Raw genomic sequence first — 17,295 nt, forward strand, 5'->3', positions numbered from 1 at the left:
TTCAGTATCTAATCTGATTCCTTCAACCCTTACAGAGAAAAAGAAAACCAAATAATCTAGAAGTCTGTTAATGACACCGTTTACCAGGTGTGAATATCATCTATACCTCTCTGTTCCCCTTCCCGGTAGCAAAGGAGGTAGCCAAAAAGTAGGCTGAATATCCAAAAAAGAACATTTTGAAGGAAGAAAATATTGGATTTAGTTAATTTATACAAATTATTTTTTCATCACAGAAGAGCTATTTATTTATTTATTTTTAGGAAGACCAGGGGGCGGCTTGACAAATATAGCCACCCGCCTTCTGAGCATATTCATATTTAAATAAGGAAGGAGAACAACAGAATAGCTAAATAAAGCTTAAAATAAAGTATAAATTAAAACAATATGTGATTGAGATGTCCAAGTCAAAAGTGGGACTGAAAAGCATCACTAATTGATTCTTTGAATGACAGAGATCATACGTTTAAAAACAAACAACAATAACAAAACCACTTAAAATAAATCAATTAACTTTACTAGTAAAAGTATTGATATCAAGTAACTTAACCTAAATTCTTAACATGCTTGAAATGGATACAGTGACCCCCACAAAATCAAAACACAATTTTTATGAGTGTGTGTGCCTGACCTTGTATTTCAACAGGGTTACCTGTATCTTCTCTTCATAGCTATTCTCTGGAAGAACAGCTAAAATAATTTAGATGTTTCTTTAGAGTCAAATCCAACCTGCTTTGATGACTGAGGAGAGCATGGGGATCGGGCCACTCCTCACTCTCCAGCCTTATTTCATGTCTCTCTCCTGCTTCCTTCCTTATCAGCCTCACTGAGGTTTAAGTGCTTCATCATTAACATCAAGTCAATCAACAACACATTCTTACCTGCTTCAGGGCAATTGCAATATCTTCCTCTCTACTCTTGTTTCCCTGGCATTCAAGTAACTGGCTCCTTCTTTCTGAGATCTGTCCTTATTGCTGTGTATAAAGATACTGTCTCTCATCATCATTAGTATTATTGTTATTTATTTATTTATTTATTTATTTATTTATTTATTTATTTATTTATTTATTTGTTGTTCGTTTACTGCAGAGCTGAGGCTGAAACCCAAGGTCTTGCATATGTTAGGCAAGCATTCCACCACTGAGCCATACCCTCATTTCTTCTTACTTTATAATTTAATTTGTTCCCCCTGAACACGAATCTACTTTAGCTCATGCGCCAATTTACCATCTATTCTCATTAGACTGGAAACTACATGTAGGCAAATCCCAGAATCCTATTGTATCTGAATTTTTAAGATCTAATATCAGTTGTGCCCTGTACTGTGTGTTACATAAGATATTTGTTAAGGAACAAGTGAATGAGTGGATTTATGTGTGCTCCTTGCTGAATTAAGCAATAGCTGCTAAAGGAGGGTGCTGAATCCTCCTACCCACAGCCAGATGATCTTCCTAAGCAATTTGAGCCACTTTAGAGAGGAGAGAATTAAGCATTCTTCAAGAGTAGAGGACACCATTTCTGAATGGATCTTAACTTATGCTGAGTGGCAGAGGTTGGATAAGGTTTTTGGCGACAATGACAAGACTTGGTTAAAAAGCAAGTGGCTGAGATAATTTTTTCTGTAAAAAATGAAATGAGTTACACAGAGTGCTTATATATGGGGAGATCAATTAGCAGTCTACCATAGATCTCTGGCTAGGGATGATATTTTGATTACATAGATGGCAGTAGAGATTGAGAAACGTTAACTTTCAAAATTTCTTGGAAGTTTAATTTAGGAGAGGAGTTCTCAGACTTCAGTTTGTTTTACAGACTGCTGGACACTAAAGTTAATTTTTGATTTAGAAAATCTAGAAATTTCACATTTTTAACAAGTTTCCAGGTGATGAGGATGGTTCTGCTGCTGCTCTCTGGATGACTATACTCTGAGAACCACTATACTGAAAACTTCAGTATAGTGATTATTTAGATGCTAGGATGGAAGGATAGAAAAGAAAGAATGACTTCAAGATTTCTGACTTAACCATGTTGCCATTTACAGAAATATAAGGAACTAAAATTTTAGAGGGTAAACTCACAAATATTTGATTTATTGTCAAGTTTGAGGTTCATTTAAGACAAGTAGAATAAAATGTTGAAAAAATTCATGGATATATATGCTGGAATTCGTAAGAGTACTATGAAACAAAGATGCTAATTTTGTAGTCCTCAATATGTTAGTGGTATTTAACATTGTGGGTGGGGATTAATTTGATGAACAGGAGGAAATATAGAGTGAGCAAGGAACTTGAAGCCCAGCTGGTAACTCCAGCATTAATCGGGTATACACAGGAGGATTAGTTCACAAAGGAAACTAGACAAGAGATTGAGAAAGTACAAGGTAAATAGCAGCAGTAAAGTGGTCCCAGAATGCAAAGAGTATTTCAAAAAGTACAGCACAGGAAATAGTACCAAGTCGTCAAGAATGTCAGATCCGAAACAAATTTCTAACTGAATTCAGAGTTCAGGCCATTGCTGGGAACCTTAGGAAGTCTATTACGTTGGAATGATGGGGTAGAGTTTGAGTAGATTAAGGAGCATATGGAAGTTTGTTGAAAGTTAAACTTGAGAGAACATGAATAATCATTTCCCTCTAAATGTTTCTCTATAGAATTTATAGACCTGACAGTGTCATATCAAAGGGAAAGTTTCACTCAACTGCTACTTGGGGTTTTATCCCAATCCTCTTTGATTCTTTCATATGTACCTTCCCCCACCACACACACACAGTTCTTGTTCACAGTTACATGTTGTCAGTACTCTTAGAAACTCTAATTCAATCCCACATCAACTATTCCCTTTTTATGAATGTCTAGGGTAACTTATCCTAGTACCTCATTTTCTGATCATCTCTGGCTTATCTTTGGCTCCAAGGACAATTGAATCCAGGATCTTAAGTACCACAGGTCATTTTCTGTGACTTTCTCTTTAGTTTCTATCTCTTTGTGTATCTTTGCATGATCTCATGAGAGAGAATATGGCTCCAGGAAACTTTGAGCTTACACGTTTACTGCATCACGTCCAAAGAGGAAATAAGAAAGATGACTTCCTCTTTGCACTACAAATCCATACTGAAGAAGGCGTGTGTTTGGGGAGACTTAGGTCATGGAATGACTCCTGCAGGAATCTTGTACATGGGAGCATGGGCTGCTCCAGTGCACTTAGTTGGCATACTATTTCCAAATCTGTGGGTAGAAGGAGTAGTGAACTTATTAGAAGCCTTTCCAGGAATCCAAGTTTAGAGTGGAAGAGACATAGTTCTCCAAAGGAAGAGCATTATTGTTACTATTCCTGAAAGGGAAAAACAAATTCAGGGGAAAAAATCATAGCAGAAGTCCACCTTAAACTTATTAGCATTTATTTCTCATTGCACTCTTAACTAAAGGACATAATTCACTGGATTTTGTTGCTTTGTGTGTATTTATGTGTGAATTCCATTCCAAGCTCTAAGAGGATAGAAATTATAGTCTTCTTTATCCTCATTTGTGTCCCTGTGGCTGGGCAGAGTAATAAATTAATAGGAGGCCTTAATACGCACATGTCCAATGAAAGAATTTAATAAAGATCTCACTAATGCTTTTCTTTGAGGTGAGTTCTTGTCCTGTTATGGTATTTTCCTTTCTGTCTGGTCTGGTGCACTCTTTATTTACTTGTATTTATTCATGGTTATTACATGAAGTTCTCAGATCTGTTTCATGGGCCTTCAAGGACCTAGGGAAGGGTTTGATGGAGATGTTCTGCAATGGTCTGATGCTCTCAGACACTGCTGAAAAAATCTGCAGCACCAAAGCAGCCATAACCAATACATAAATGAGCAGGCACAGTGTGTTCCAATAATATTCATTTTTTAAAATAGGTGGCAGGTTGGATTAGACCTAAAGTCAACTGTTTGCTGTTTGTTCTCTCAAGTCTAACTTGGCTATCAGTAAATTGCTCTGCTGGTTTCCCACTAGAACAACTCTGGAGTTTAGCATTATACACATGGCTTAGGCATCTAATATCAAGAATCTCACTTTAGTGATGTCATTATTTTCTTCCTTTCATTATCCTTAACAGATAGATTTCTGATTCTTTCATTAAGCTTTATATATAATGGGAAGTACAGTTATGTAAGAATGTTCTATCAGGAGTGAAAAAGAACTATTAGCATTTTTAATGACCAGTAAATGAAGAAAGAAGAGGATGCCTAGTTTTGAATTATATTTCTACTAAATCTTCACATTTATACTAAATATTAGATTACTATGCATTCTAGAGGGGTTATAAGATTATAAAACAAGGTTTGTCATTACTTATTTTACTTAGAAAATAAAGTTTTAAATTTTTGACATTCCAACCTTATTGATACTACTCCCAAGAATGCCTTAATACCTTAAAGTACAGATTAAATTTTATCAATGGAAGAGAAAAGAAAACAGAGTGCTTAACAAGAAGGAAAATGAGTGAATTCATCTCATTCCCCACTTTAGTCTAACATTTTAAGCACTATGTTTTTGGTCACAAGATTTCAAATCCCAGGGATACTAGTGATGATATAGTTCCTGAGGGAGCTGATGCTACAAGACTCATGGTCAATTTTGTTACAGAAATTTGAATCAGAAAATTGATATGGAGAATTTCCACCTCTGAATATTCTGCAGCCAGGAGTTGTTTTTCCCAACCCCATGGAGGAAAAACAGAGGCCTGTGGTGCAGGATTATGACTGTGGAGAGCTAATCATAGGTATAAAAGAAGACTCACATATGAATAAACACTTGGAGTCATCAAAGTGTGTCCTTACTCACTTCAGTGGGGACTGATGAATAAGGAAGACACACCAGCATTACACATAGTGCAGAGAGAAACAGAATCCTTGAATTATCCTCAGGTTGTTTTTGTCCTTCTTTTTTTACTTAATAGTTTATTTAGTCAATAGAGTCACTGATGACCAAATTTGAGAAAAAGAAAGTACTGAACTTTTTTTTTTTTCTTTTTTTATACTAGGAATGCTTTACCAGTAAGTTACATCCCCAGCCCTTCTCTTTTTGAGACAGGGTCTTGCTAAGTTACTAAGGTTGGCTTCAAATTTGTGATCCTCCTTCCTCAGCCTCCTGAGTTGCAGGGTTTACATGTACACCTCATATTTATGTTTTCAAAGAATATGATTTACAAAAATTTGAAAGGTTAAAGGGGCCTCAGTGGACCACTCCCTTTATAGTGCTTCTAATACAGGAATCTTTCTGTATTCCTGACATATGATGTCCACCTTCTGCATAAAAACTGCTAGACAAGGATCTCATCCATTTTGGGGTTTTCTTATTGATAGAACTTTCCTTTTTATTCTCACCCTGAATCTACTTGTCTATAGGCTCTTCTTGTTGTGTCCTCCTGGGAAACTATAGGCAATACTTCTCTTTTCTATATAAAAGTTCATAAGTTAATGGAAGAGAGATACATATATTATTCATGCTTGCATAGAATATGGTTCCATTTACCTCCATGTTCTCTTCTCTCTCTTTTTATTTTATTTTTTTCCCCTAGTACTACAGAATTGAACCCAGGGCTTTGCACATGCTAGACAAGTGTTCTACCACTGAGCTACATTCCCATTCCCATTCTACTCCCTACTCTTTATTTCAGGTGATCTTCAATCCTCTCACCCTTAATATATCATGTGTCTTTTAATTTTGTTCATTTGCTGTTATTTTAGCTGATGTTTTTTTTTTTTTAATTTTGTTTAAATTTTTCCTCATTTCCCACTTCAGGAATAATGACATTTTCCTATGTTTTTTTCTATTATTTTTACGTAGTGCCCAGCTGTGTATGTGGTGTTGTGAATCTGTTTTATTTTGCTCCATAAAATTATGCACTTACTCCATACCATTTAAGAAAAAAAAAATCATCCTTTTCCTGTTGAGCTAAATCATGTATTAAGTTCTCAGGTGTACATTCATTTGTCTCTGAGTACGCTCTTTTGATCCATTTGTCTGTTCCTGTACTAATGCATGACTTTAATTACTGTGGCATGGTAGTTTATCTTCCCATTTAGTTGGAAAAGTCTTTTCTCATTATTTTTTTTTGTACGCTTGTCGTAAGGGGCTTTGTGATCTTTTTTATATACACAAATTTAAGTATATTTATCAAAACATCCAGCTAGAAATGAGTGGGTTTTCACTGAATTAATACATTTATTATGGAGAATTGATATTTTTTCTAATATTTATCTGTTTTATTCTAGAAAATGAATTCTCTATTAAGATCATAGATATATCCTCAATTTCAAATTTTCTGCTTATAGTTATGAAATAATATTTTAAATCTAATTTACAAATACATGTATTTGAAGTTATAATTTTAAATCTATCCCTTTTATGTTGTTGTGTTTCAGCAATTTTAGCATGTTCCTGTATAAATATCTAATTACAATTTAAAATTTTCCTTATAATTTCCTTTATCTCTCAAATAGTAATTAAACAATTAATATATAATCATATATTTCCAAATATATGCTACTTTGAAACTCTCACTTCATATACAATTTTTGCACTCTTTTCATTAGGTTGGAAATCACAGATGATAAGATAATGATTCTTTACAAAATTTGATGAAATTTATTTTAGGTCTAGTGTAGTGTATGGTCTATTTTTTATAAATCATCTATGGAGTAGCTGATTCTTATAAATGTACTATTGTGTGTGTGTTTGTAAAAGAGAGGGGGACTGATGTAAATAACGAGAACACAGACACATGGGCACACATCTTCAGTTCTTCTTGTTCTACACAGTCGCCACAAACACTGAAATGGGGAATATGGAGCCTTTGCTCCAAGGAAAATACAAGGTCAGGTTTCTAGGAGCCTCTGGTCACAACATCTTTGTCAAGTGGTCAGTACACAACCTTATCTTGTGTGTGTTTCTGTTTCAAGTCACCTTGTTTAGCAGGTATGGGTGATCTGCTAACTTGAACTCAAGGCAACAGCTCTATGCTTCCCACCTGGCCGAACTCATGTCTTCAGTAAGGAATGTCACTGCCCCCTGGTGCTGATGACAGACAGCATTTCAGTACTCAACTTGGAGACCATTTTAAGCAGTAAAAACACCAGTAACGAGCTCAGCACAAAGAAAATGTGGCACTAAATAGACAGTGCAGGGGACACTTGTTTACAATAAGAGAGCTGAGACAAGATGGTGGATCATAGCCTTGTAGGACTTCAGCTGGGAACTTGCACTTAGGATTAGTCAATTTTTTCACTGCTCTGAACATGTTTTAAGTTATTGATTTGGGTGGTTACAAATAAATTTTAGCAGTAGATAAACTCACAAATACAGAATCAACGAATAGTGAGGATCTATTGTATGTATAAATTTTGTGTATAGAAATAAATACCTCTCCCTCTATATATATAAAAGTACTTTTATAGAAAATATATAAGATGTATGCCTATAATTAATAGATTGAGTTCATGACTCTTACTTCTCAGTCCTTCTTGATTAGAATTCATATCCGGGAGGCTTGGTGGAGTTGTAGGCAGAGTAGTTACTATTGCAGGGTGGCTGGTGAATCTCTTCATTCCAGTTGCATTTTGCAGTATGCTGATATCACTCTCACTTGGCCACTGTGTGCTTATTTCTATTGCAATGAGGCAAAAAAAAAAAAATTGCCTCCTGGGAGATCTCCTGCAGTAGACTTTCTCTGACTTTGTACTATCTGAAACTGCAACCATATACCTATTTCTACACACAAAATACACCTATAAAGGAATCTCTCTCTCTCTCTCTCTCTCTCTCTCTCTCTCTCTCTTTCTCAAACACACACACACACACACACACAGACATTATGATTCCCTGTCACGCCTATAATTTTTCCAAGTTATATTTTGAGAACATTTGGGTTTTGGGATACTGTGTTCATTGTTTGGAGCAGGACATAAATTAAATAAGTTATCAAGATGGCTCCCCTGCTTAGTCATGGAGGAAGGTAGGCCTGGAACTAGCTGCAAAATTACTTTAAAAAGTAAACAAAAAACAAAAAAATATCAGTACATTAGCAGCCAGGGGGAAAGGCAGTAGTGACAGGAAGGGAAGAGAGGGAGATAAGCTGGACAGCTAGATGTATTCAGTAAGTAGAAATCAGAGTCACGTGGAGAGAGGAGGCAATCTAATATTAGATTCCTCTAAAAGAACTAAGATCTGTGTTGGAGAAATCTAGAGCTAAAACCTACACTGCATAGTGCTACTCCCATTTATCACAATGTTTTTATCTACTACTTTATTAATATAACTTTTCTTTTATTGCAAACAAATACAAATGCACCTGCTGCCATTTTTAGCCTAGTTCTTCTAATGATAACTCCTAGAAAATTTAATAATTTTTGATGGCTTGGATCAAAGCTATTACAATACCTATCCATGGAGAATACAATATTTTTCTATAGTTAGCTATTTTTTTTTCCTCTTCAAAATATAGACTTTACTTAGCATAATTCAATTATGTGCATGGAAAAAGAACTTCTGACTGTTTTTAGCAATTCATGTTGTTAGAGTTGTCCAAGCAAATATATTGCCAGGCAAAATACTACTGTTTTGAAGAGTTTTTGTCTCTACAATGAAAGAATTTTTCAAAATTAATTTAATAATCCCCAAAAACTGCAGTAGCAATTGCTGTTTGAAACCTAGATTCAATTCTAGCTAGGTTGAATTTTAACTGTGAATCACTGAAAACCCATTCAACCACCTTTTGTACAACTTACCGAAACATAAATCTTCTGGGGCTGGAATGGTCAGACTCCATGAAAATGGTCATCTTTCCAATGCATCTTTGACTACCAAGTGGTAAGATATTGTGATTTGAATATTGTCTTTGAAAACAGGTACATTTATGGCAATCACAAATTTAGGTGGCAGTGAAGTTACTTGAGTTACCACACAAAGATGAAGGAAAACTGAACATGGAGCAGTTTTGGGTGGACTCTTTTGAGTGAAGGACTTTTTTTTTGCTTAAGCAATGGGTATGTGTTTCAAATTCCTGCAGGTTATGTTTTCTCTAGTATTGCTCACTCCATTTCTGAGCCATTTTCAAAGACTGTGTGAAAAAAGTTAACTTTGTTTTTGTGAACAAAAAACTGCTTTTCATCTCTGCAGCAAGTTGAGCTTTTGTATTTATTTTTCAGTGCAAGAAATCATGATAATTTAAATTCTGAATTCATGGAATTGGACTTAAAAAACAATTGGGTTTGGGAGCTTCTAGCAGTAGAATCAACTGGGAGGACCCAATTTCATCCAATTTGTAGCTTGATTTCATCCAGCAAGACATACTTAAGCATAAAGACCTAAAAGTGGTAGGTGTTGTATTGAAATAGCATCACACTTAGGGTGCAATGAGGCATAAAGTAATGCTGAATGCTTTACATTCACTAACACGACATTATTCCAGCATGACACACGATCCAAAGCTTTTGCAATTACAGCTGTGACCTCAAATTAGATTTTAAGACATGTATATATGTACATGCATTTTAAAATTTCCCCTACATTTTGTCTCCTAATAGTTTAGAAATGCAAATGCCAGTGATTTCTTAAAATAACTCTGTTCACACAGATCATCATCTTTCCCCTCAACAGACTTTTCTTTGGACCAAGTCTGATCTTTTGGGGGATGGGTAGGACTGAAGCTTGAGTTTTAGAATTGGGTTCTAGTGAAGCACCACAATTCACCTGAAATAATAAAATTGCTTTTTCTTATTGAGGGAGAGAGAGAGAGAGAGAGAAAGAGTGTGTGTGTGTAAAACTCTGAGTACCCTGAGCTCAGAGCTGCATCTTGACGTTTTCCTTGGGCTTCTTTTTTCCTCAAAAGGTGCTTTGCATCACTGTGGGCCTCAGAGGAAGGGAAACCCGCCCACTTCCATTTTCTGCATCCCCACAGTACTAGGCCACAAAAGACTTGGATTGACATGCATAGTGTCGAAATGTGCCTGCTATGTGAGCATTTCATCTATGCCTTATGTCCCACAGCTTCCTGTCTCCCTTAGAAGATTATATAATCACTTATCTTTCTATTTTTAACGCAGATTAATTTGATTTAGTAGAAAGGGGACAAGGGAGAAAAGAAAGGAATAATGGGAGGAAAGCCAATATTATTTCTTTCAAAGCAGTTTGGTTTAGAGTCATTTTAATAAGTCTGGAAAATTAGAATTAGAAAAAGAAAATCAATTGTGATGCTATATTCTAGTTTGGAAGGGAACATAAATCCACCCTGGCACCTATTTCCTAGTGCTAGATAATTAGGACTGCTTTGTTCTCATGTGGGGAGAGGAGGGGACTCATCAGTTCCTTAAATCTATTATTATTATTAACAATGTCATGAAATCAGGAATTCTCTTAGGAGTATAAATGTTCACAGGATGCATCTTTCATGTGAACTAAGAGTAAGCAGCACATCTATCTCTTGCAGGAAAGGCCTCCATCTAAGCAAATGAGCATCCACATGAGTCTTTGCCCAACTTTCAGCACTTGTTGAACATCAGAGTAATCTTCCTTTATCATCTTTTTTTTCCTGGAAAATTCTGAAGATTTTTCCTCAAGCATTATTCTGGAACAGTATAATAAATGCTGTCTACAATGGGGTTTTCATACAATCTTTAGCTTTAGGAAACTTGGTCCTTAATAGGTTTTGTTGTTGTTTATTATGTCTGTTGTACTTTTGATACCACCATTTAATGGTGGCGAGTCCTGCTCCTTCTAATGTTGAAGATTAAACACTAGAGAAGCACGCCAAGGCAAGCATATTCAGCAGGTTTTATTTAAAGGTAATAATAGAGACTTCTCTTGGGAGGAAGAAGGGGGGCCATGGCTGATGTTCTACAGTCCCAAGAAGTGAGCGCACCCTACATCTTTTATAGGTTAAAGTCTCTTTTGTTCTCTAGCTCTCTCCCCGCTTATCTCTTTTGCATTAAGTGAAAAGCCAAGGGCAGGGGGAGGGCCAAGGTGATTCAGGCAGGTAAGGGCCCAGGGGGCATTAATTAGCAGCTCCTTGCTTGCAGTCCTTGATAAAGGCAGGTAAATTTGGTAATCAATGGGCTCTGGAGATCCTTGGCATTCCATTCTTCCAGGAACAATCTCCAACTTCCAGAGACAGATGGCTTCATGGCTTCATTTCCTCAAATTGACTGGATCCCCTATTTCTACACTAACTACCTGTCCTTAATTCTGGCTTCACTTTGATAATATCAGAACAAAAACTAATGTCAAGAGGCCAAAATGGCAAAGATATATTTGTGGAGGGTGAGGAAGATTTAAGTGGTTAGAGTGGGAAGAAAATCTTATAAGGAAAAAGGAAGCACAACAAAGACTGGAAAATAGTACACTGGACAAAATTACATTCTAGGAAGGTGGTCACCATGATTTGAAAATGAAGGAAGGAGTGCTGGAATTATAAGAATAAATGAAAGAGTGATGGAAAGGCCCTCTTGAACAAAATGGAAAATGGACAGAAACATACATATGACTTCTAAAATAATAAAACTCTTAGCAAGGCAAATGTGAGGTTATGGTAATCAAAAAGGAAGAGATGGCGTAGAATGCTGTGGAAAGATAAGCATAAAAGTTTGGAAAGTGTCAAAGAAAAACTGCATCCAGAGAGAGTTAAACTGGAAGGAAAACTTATTCAAAACCATTGCAATAGCAGTCAAGACTATTTCAATAGGGGAGGGAATGTGCTGAAACAAAAGAGGAATTTTTAAGCTCTGGAGTGAAGTAGTAGAAAAGCACCTGGAGGATGTTACAGGAATTGTTAAAGTGATTAGCTCAAGTAACTGTGCTTGCTAATTGTTGTTTAAAACATTAGTCCTCTACCCTCCTACAGAGAAATGGTGGACAGTGCAAAATCTTTCTTGATGATTATATTTCAAAGGAATGGACTCCCCAAGAATGTTCTTGAGAAAGACTTTTCTGGTTTGTGTAACTGGCAAGAGATTGAATAAAGATTCACAGCTCTGAGAAACAGAGAAAGAAATTACAATTGCTTATTTTCTAAGTAAATAGAAATTAGGGACTTACAGTCAGGAAGATAATGTTTAGTCAAGCTGAGGGAATTCTAATGTAAGACCCCCAAAAAGGAGACCCTAACTCTGTCCCACGGATCGACGGCAACCCCAATCAACTGCAGGAGGCGTCACTTGATGCAAACCGCAATAGGTTTTTATTCCAGCGCGCTGGGACCCAACTCATGACTCAGGCAGGAGTCGAGGAGTCGAGTCCCTAGCAGAAAATCTTACAAGTTTATAAAGGCAGAAACCACACATCGGGAGGGGTCGCACACGGAAGGGAAAAGGGGAACAAAGCCGCCGGGAAATTCCAAAGGGGGTCTGGGTTTGCTGATAACATACAACATGTTTCACGATGTTTTACAACGTAAACGTAAAGGGCGTAGATTCTGGTCAACAGTTTCTGGTAATCTTATATCTTAACTATCTGAGCACTATCTTGCTCAATTTACCCTTTTACTCTCTGTTTGGAGCTGTTTCCTGGAACAGCTTTAAGGGCTTTGTTCCCATCACTGGGAGGGAGACCTTAGGGAGTTGAGATAAAACAGACAGCTTAAAAAAAAGTCCATTCTTTCATTCCCCCATTTTCTTTTTGGTAAGTTCTAATCATGGAACTTCTGTCTCTATATACTCTTCTCCAAAGCTATTTCCTTGGCGGAGGGACTGATATTGTTGCCTGAGCATTAGTACCTGTACAGCACTTACTCTCTCCCTGATGAAGGTGACTAGGCGATTTAGGATGCAGGGCCCAAAAGTGAGGAGTAAAAGCAATATAACAAGGGGACCCATCAGGGTGGACATGAGAATTGGGACTACTTATCGGCGGGAGGTGCATCAACAGGATCAGGAACACGGTGGATGCGGAGCTTGAGGGGGTTGTCCAATTTTTCCACTTTCCACATTGGGTCTGGTGGTGGTGCAGGCTTGACATGCGAAGCGTGAATCCAGGCGGTGATGCCATCGACTTTTACTGCAGTTGGAGTAGTGAGCAGCACTATGTATGGTAATGAGTGGGGGTGAGTCCCATAAAGGATTTCAAAAGGAGTTAGCTTAAGGGAGCCAGGGGTATTGCGCACCCGAAACAAAGCAAGGGAAGGAGGACTCTCCAGTCTGTTATGCCAGTCTCTAAGGATAATTTAGTCATGACCTCTTTTAAAGTTCTATTCATTCTTTCTACCTGCCCTGAGCTTTGGGGCCTCTAAGCACAATGTAATTTCCAATTAAGCCCCCAGGATTTTGGCCAGTCCCTGACTTACCTGGGCAACCAACGCAGGGCCTTTGTCTGACCCAATTACCTTGGGCACCCCGAACCTCGGGAAGATGTCTTCTAGTATTGCTTTGGCCACCACCTGAGCAGTCTCCTTGGTAGGAAGGCTTCAAAACCCATGCCTGAAAATATATCTATTTTTATGGATACAGATAAGTATCTGTATCCATACCTGGCTGGTTTTACTCAGTAAAGTCCACTTCCCAGTAACAGCTCCAGGACGGTCCTCCTCGGAGCCGTTTGCCGTGAGGTAGCTTGCTGGGCTGGGCATTCACCATCTGGCAAGACTTGCATTCTTTTACAGTTTTATCTGCAAGCTCCCTGAGCTTCATGATGTAATACGGCGAAGACTGGACAAGAGTTTTTAAATGGTTTGGGCCTAGATGAGTTAACTTGTGAAGGTGTCTGAGAAAAATGATCGCCTGTTTTTCAGGGAGAAATTCTTTTTCCTTCTGAGGTTTCCTGATCCCCCTCTGGAGTCTCCAGGCAAAATCCTAATCTGTCCATTTCCTCAAGGTCCAGTTCTGAATATTCAAAGTTCCTAATGGAGGGGTATACTGCATCCTTAGGGTGAGACAGTCGGTTTTCCCCCCCGACAAGGATAGGACGTTAAGTCCTTGAGCCCCCGCTTGGCCTTCCCTGTCAGCCCTTTGGTTCCCTCTGGCAACTATTGACCCCCCTTTTTGGTGTCCGGGGCAGTGAATAATTGCTACTTTCTTAGGAAGGTGAACGGCCTCTAACAGGCTTAGAATTTCTTCTTTATTTTTGATTTCCTTCCCTGCCGAGGTCAGCAGCCTCCGCTGCCGGTAGATGGCCCCGTGGACATGGGCAGTAGCGAAGGCAACCTGCTGTCATGTAGATGTTAATTTTTTTTCCTTCTGCCAACTGCAGAGCCTGAGTCAGAGCTAGTAACTCGGCCTTCTGAGCCGACGTCCCCTCGGTAGGGCTCTTGCCAGATAGTTTGTTCAGCATCGCACTACCAACTACCCTACCAGCCTAGCCCCCGGCTACCCTTTTACCTTCTATTATGTAAGCTGTGCTTCCATCAGTGAACCAGGTCAGCTGAGTGTCTGGTAAGGGCTGGTCTTGGAGGTCCTTTCGGGTCCCCGTTCTTCTGCTAGTATCTCTTGACAGGTATGCAGGCACACTCTCCTGGGTGGACATGTCAGGTAGTAAGGGTAGCTGGGGTTGAGGAGTGGCAGGTGGCTCGAACTGATCCTGTCTCCATTCAGTAGGAGACTCTGGTAATGCGTCATGCGGGCATTGGGGCAGCCACCGGTCAGGGGGCTGTCTAATGAATGCTCTCCAAGGAGTGAGGGGCAATGACCGTTAGCTTTTTGGTCCCATAGTTAATTTGTCAGCATCTTTCACACATACTGCCACTGCTGCCACGGACCTCAGACAGGCAGGACCAGCCACTAGCACAGGGTCTAGCTTCTTGGGAGAGGTAGGCTACCGGCCTCTTCCATGGCCCTAGAGGCTGGGTCAGCACCCCTCGGGCTCTCCCTTCCTCTCATCCACATATATGGACAAGGGCTTTGCTACGGTCCGGCAAATGCCAGGGCTGGGGCAGACAGTAATGCCTTCTTGATGTCATCAAAGGCCTACTGCTGGTCGTTACCCGCCCAATCAAATGAGGCACCCTCTCTAGTCAGAGGATAGAGGGGAGCTGCCAGGGTAGTGAACCCGGGGATCCACAAGGGGGGCAAAACCCCGCAGTCCCTAAAAATTCTCACACCTGGCGGGGTGAGCGAGGGAACGGGTATCTGAAGTCAGCAGTTTGTTTTCTGGCCTCTGTTAGCCATCTCTGCCCCCCTTTGAGGGCGTAGCCCAGGTACGTTACCTCCTTTTGGCAGATCTGGGCCTTCTTGGTGGAGGCCCGATATCCTAAGCGGGCAAGTTCTTCTAGCAGTAGTTCCGTGCCCCGTTGGCATTCCTCCTCTGTGGCCCCGGCCAGTAGTAAGTCATCTACATACTGCAGAAGTGTTACCTGGGGATGGCTGGCATGGAAGTGGGCTAAATCTTGGTGGGAGAGCTTCATCGAAGAGGGTCGGGGAATTCTTGAAACCCCTGGGGTAATCGGGTCCAATCAATTGTCCTGTTGTCCCAGAGTCAGGGTCCCTCCACTCGAATGCGAAGATTTTGGCTGGAAGGGTGTAGTTGCAGGCAGAAGAAAGTGTCCTTAAGTCCAAGACAGTGTACCAAATATGATCCGGGGGGAAGAGAACTCAGCAAGTTGTAAGGGTTAGGTACAGTGGGGTGGATGTCCTGTACTCACTTGTTTACTTCTCTTAAGTCCTGTACTGGGCAATAGTCTCCTGTGCCAGGCTTTTTAACAGGTAACAAGGGAGTGTTCATGGTGACTGACACTTCACTAGGATACCTTGCTGAAGAGGGCGGCTGGAAATGTTGGCCTAATTCCTTCCCGGGCCTCTTTAGTCATAGGGTATTGACGTACAGTCACAGGAGTAGATGTGGCCTTAAGCTCTATAACTATGGGTGGTCTTTCTGCAGCTAGTCCTGTTCCAGCCATTTCGGCCCATGCCCCTGGATACCTGTTCAACCAGTTATTTATGTGACATGTTTTGGCTCCCTGTCTCTCAAAAAGTCTATGTTCATCATCCAGACACATAGTCAGGGCAGTAGTTATTCTCTTGCTTCGGGTCACCCTTCTGGGCCATCAGGGGTGAAGGTATCTGTGGCTCCCATTTTGGTTAGGAGATCTCTCCCAAGTAGAGGTGCAGGGCACTCGGGGATGACTAGAAACGAGTGGGTTACCCGTCCTGTTCCTAAGTCTAACCGTTCTTGGGTAGATCCATGAGTACTGCTGGTGCCCTGTAGCTCCTATGACCCACGATTTCTTGTGGGAGATGGGCCCAGTTGGTTCGAGTAGGGACTGAGTGTTGAGCCCCAAATATCTACTAAGACTCAACTGGCTTCCCCTCCACCTCTAGTGTTACCTAGGTTTGGGGAGGGGATCCGAGCCCCATCCCTGCTAATCTTCTCTTCTCCTAGGGCTAATGCTTTCTTGGAGGGGCCGCGTATTCTTCTTAGGACACTCTCTAGCCCAGTGACCTCTCTCCTTGGCAGTAGGCACACTGATCCTTGTCTAATGGAGTGCGGTTGCCCAGGTTACCTGACCCTTTTTTTAGCTCTGCCTTGTGTTTGTTCCTGGCCTTTCCTCATCTACTACCGCAGCCAAAATCCGTGTTAGGTTCTTCTCCTGCTTAACGATCCCTTGTGTTTTCTCTTTCCTCGCTCTCCTTTTCTTTTCCCTTTGCTCCTTCTCTTCCTCAGTTTCCCTCTTATGATACACTTTTTCTGTCTCCTTAACTAAATCCTGTAGGGTATAATCTTGTAACCCTTCTATTCTCTGCAACTTTCTCTTAATATCTATTGCTGACTGCCCTATAAAAGCCATGGCCACAGAAGCCCTTTGCCCCTCAGAGGCAGGGTCAAACGGGGTGTAGTGCCTGAAAGCTTCCATTAAGCGCTCAAGAAATACTGACGGGAGTTCCGTGGCCCCCTGGATAACCTCTCTTACCTTAGCCAAATTAGTGGGGCATCTCGCTGTCCCGCGGAAGCCGGCCACTAGAGTCTGGTGATAGACTGTCAGTAGCTCCCTACCTTCTGCTGTGTTGAAATCCCAGTCAGGCCTGGAGAGGGGGAAGGCAGTCTCAATGATGTTGGGGAGCTGGGTGGGTCGTCCATCTGCTCCTGGTACATTCTTCCTTGCCTCCAATAAAATCCTCTCCCTCTCCTCAATAGTGAAAAGGGTCTGCAGTAGCTGCTGGCAATCATCCCATGTGGGCTGATGAGAGAACATTAAAGACTCCACTAGCCCAGTTAAGCGCTGGAGGTCCTCTGAAAAGGGAGGGTGATTAGCTTTCCAGTTATACAAGTCTGCAGAGGAAAAAGGCCAGTACTGGAGGGGCTGAAGAGGAGCTGGTCCACCATCCATTGCCACCGGCGG

Source organism: Sciurus vulgaris, assembly GCF_902686455.1.
Source record: "Sciurus vulgaris genome assembly, chromosome: 6".
NCBI classification, from domain to species: Eukaryota; Metazoa; Chordata; class Mammalia; order Rodentia; family Sciuridae; genus Sciurus; species Sciurus vulgaris.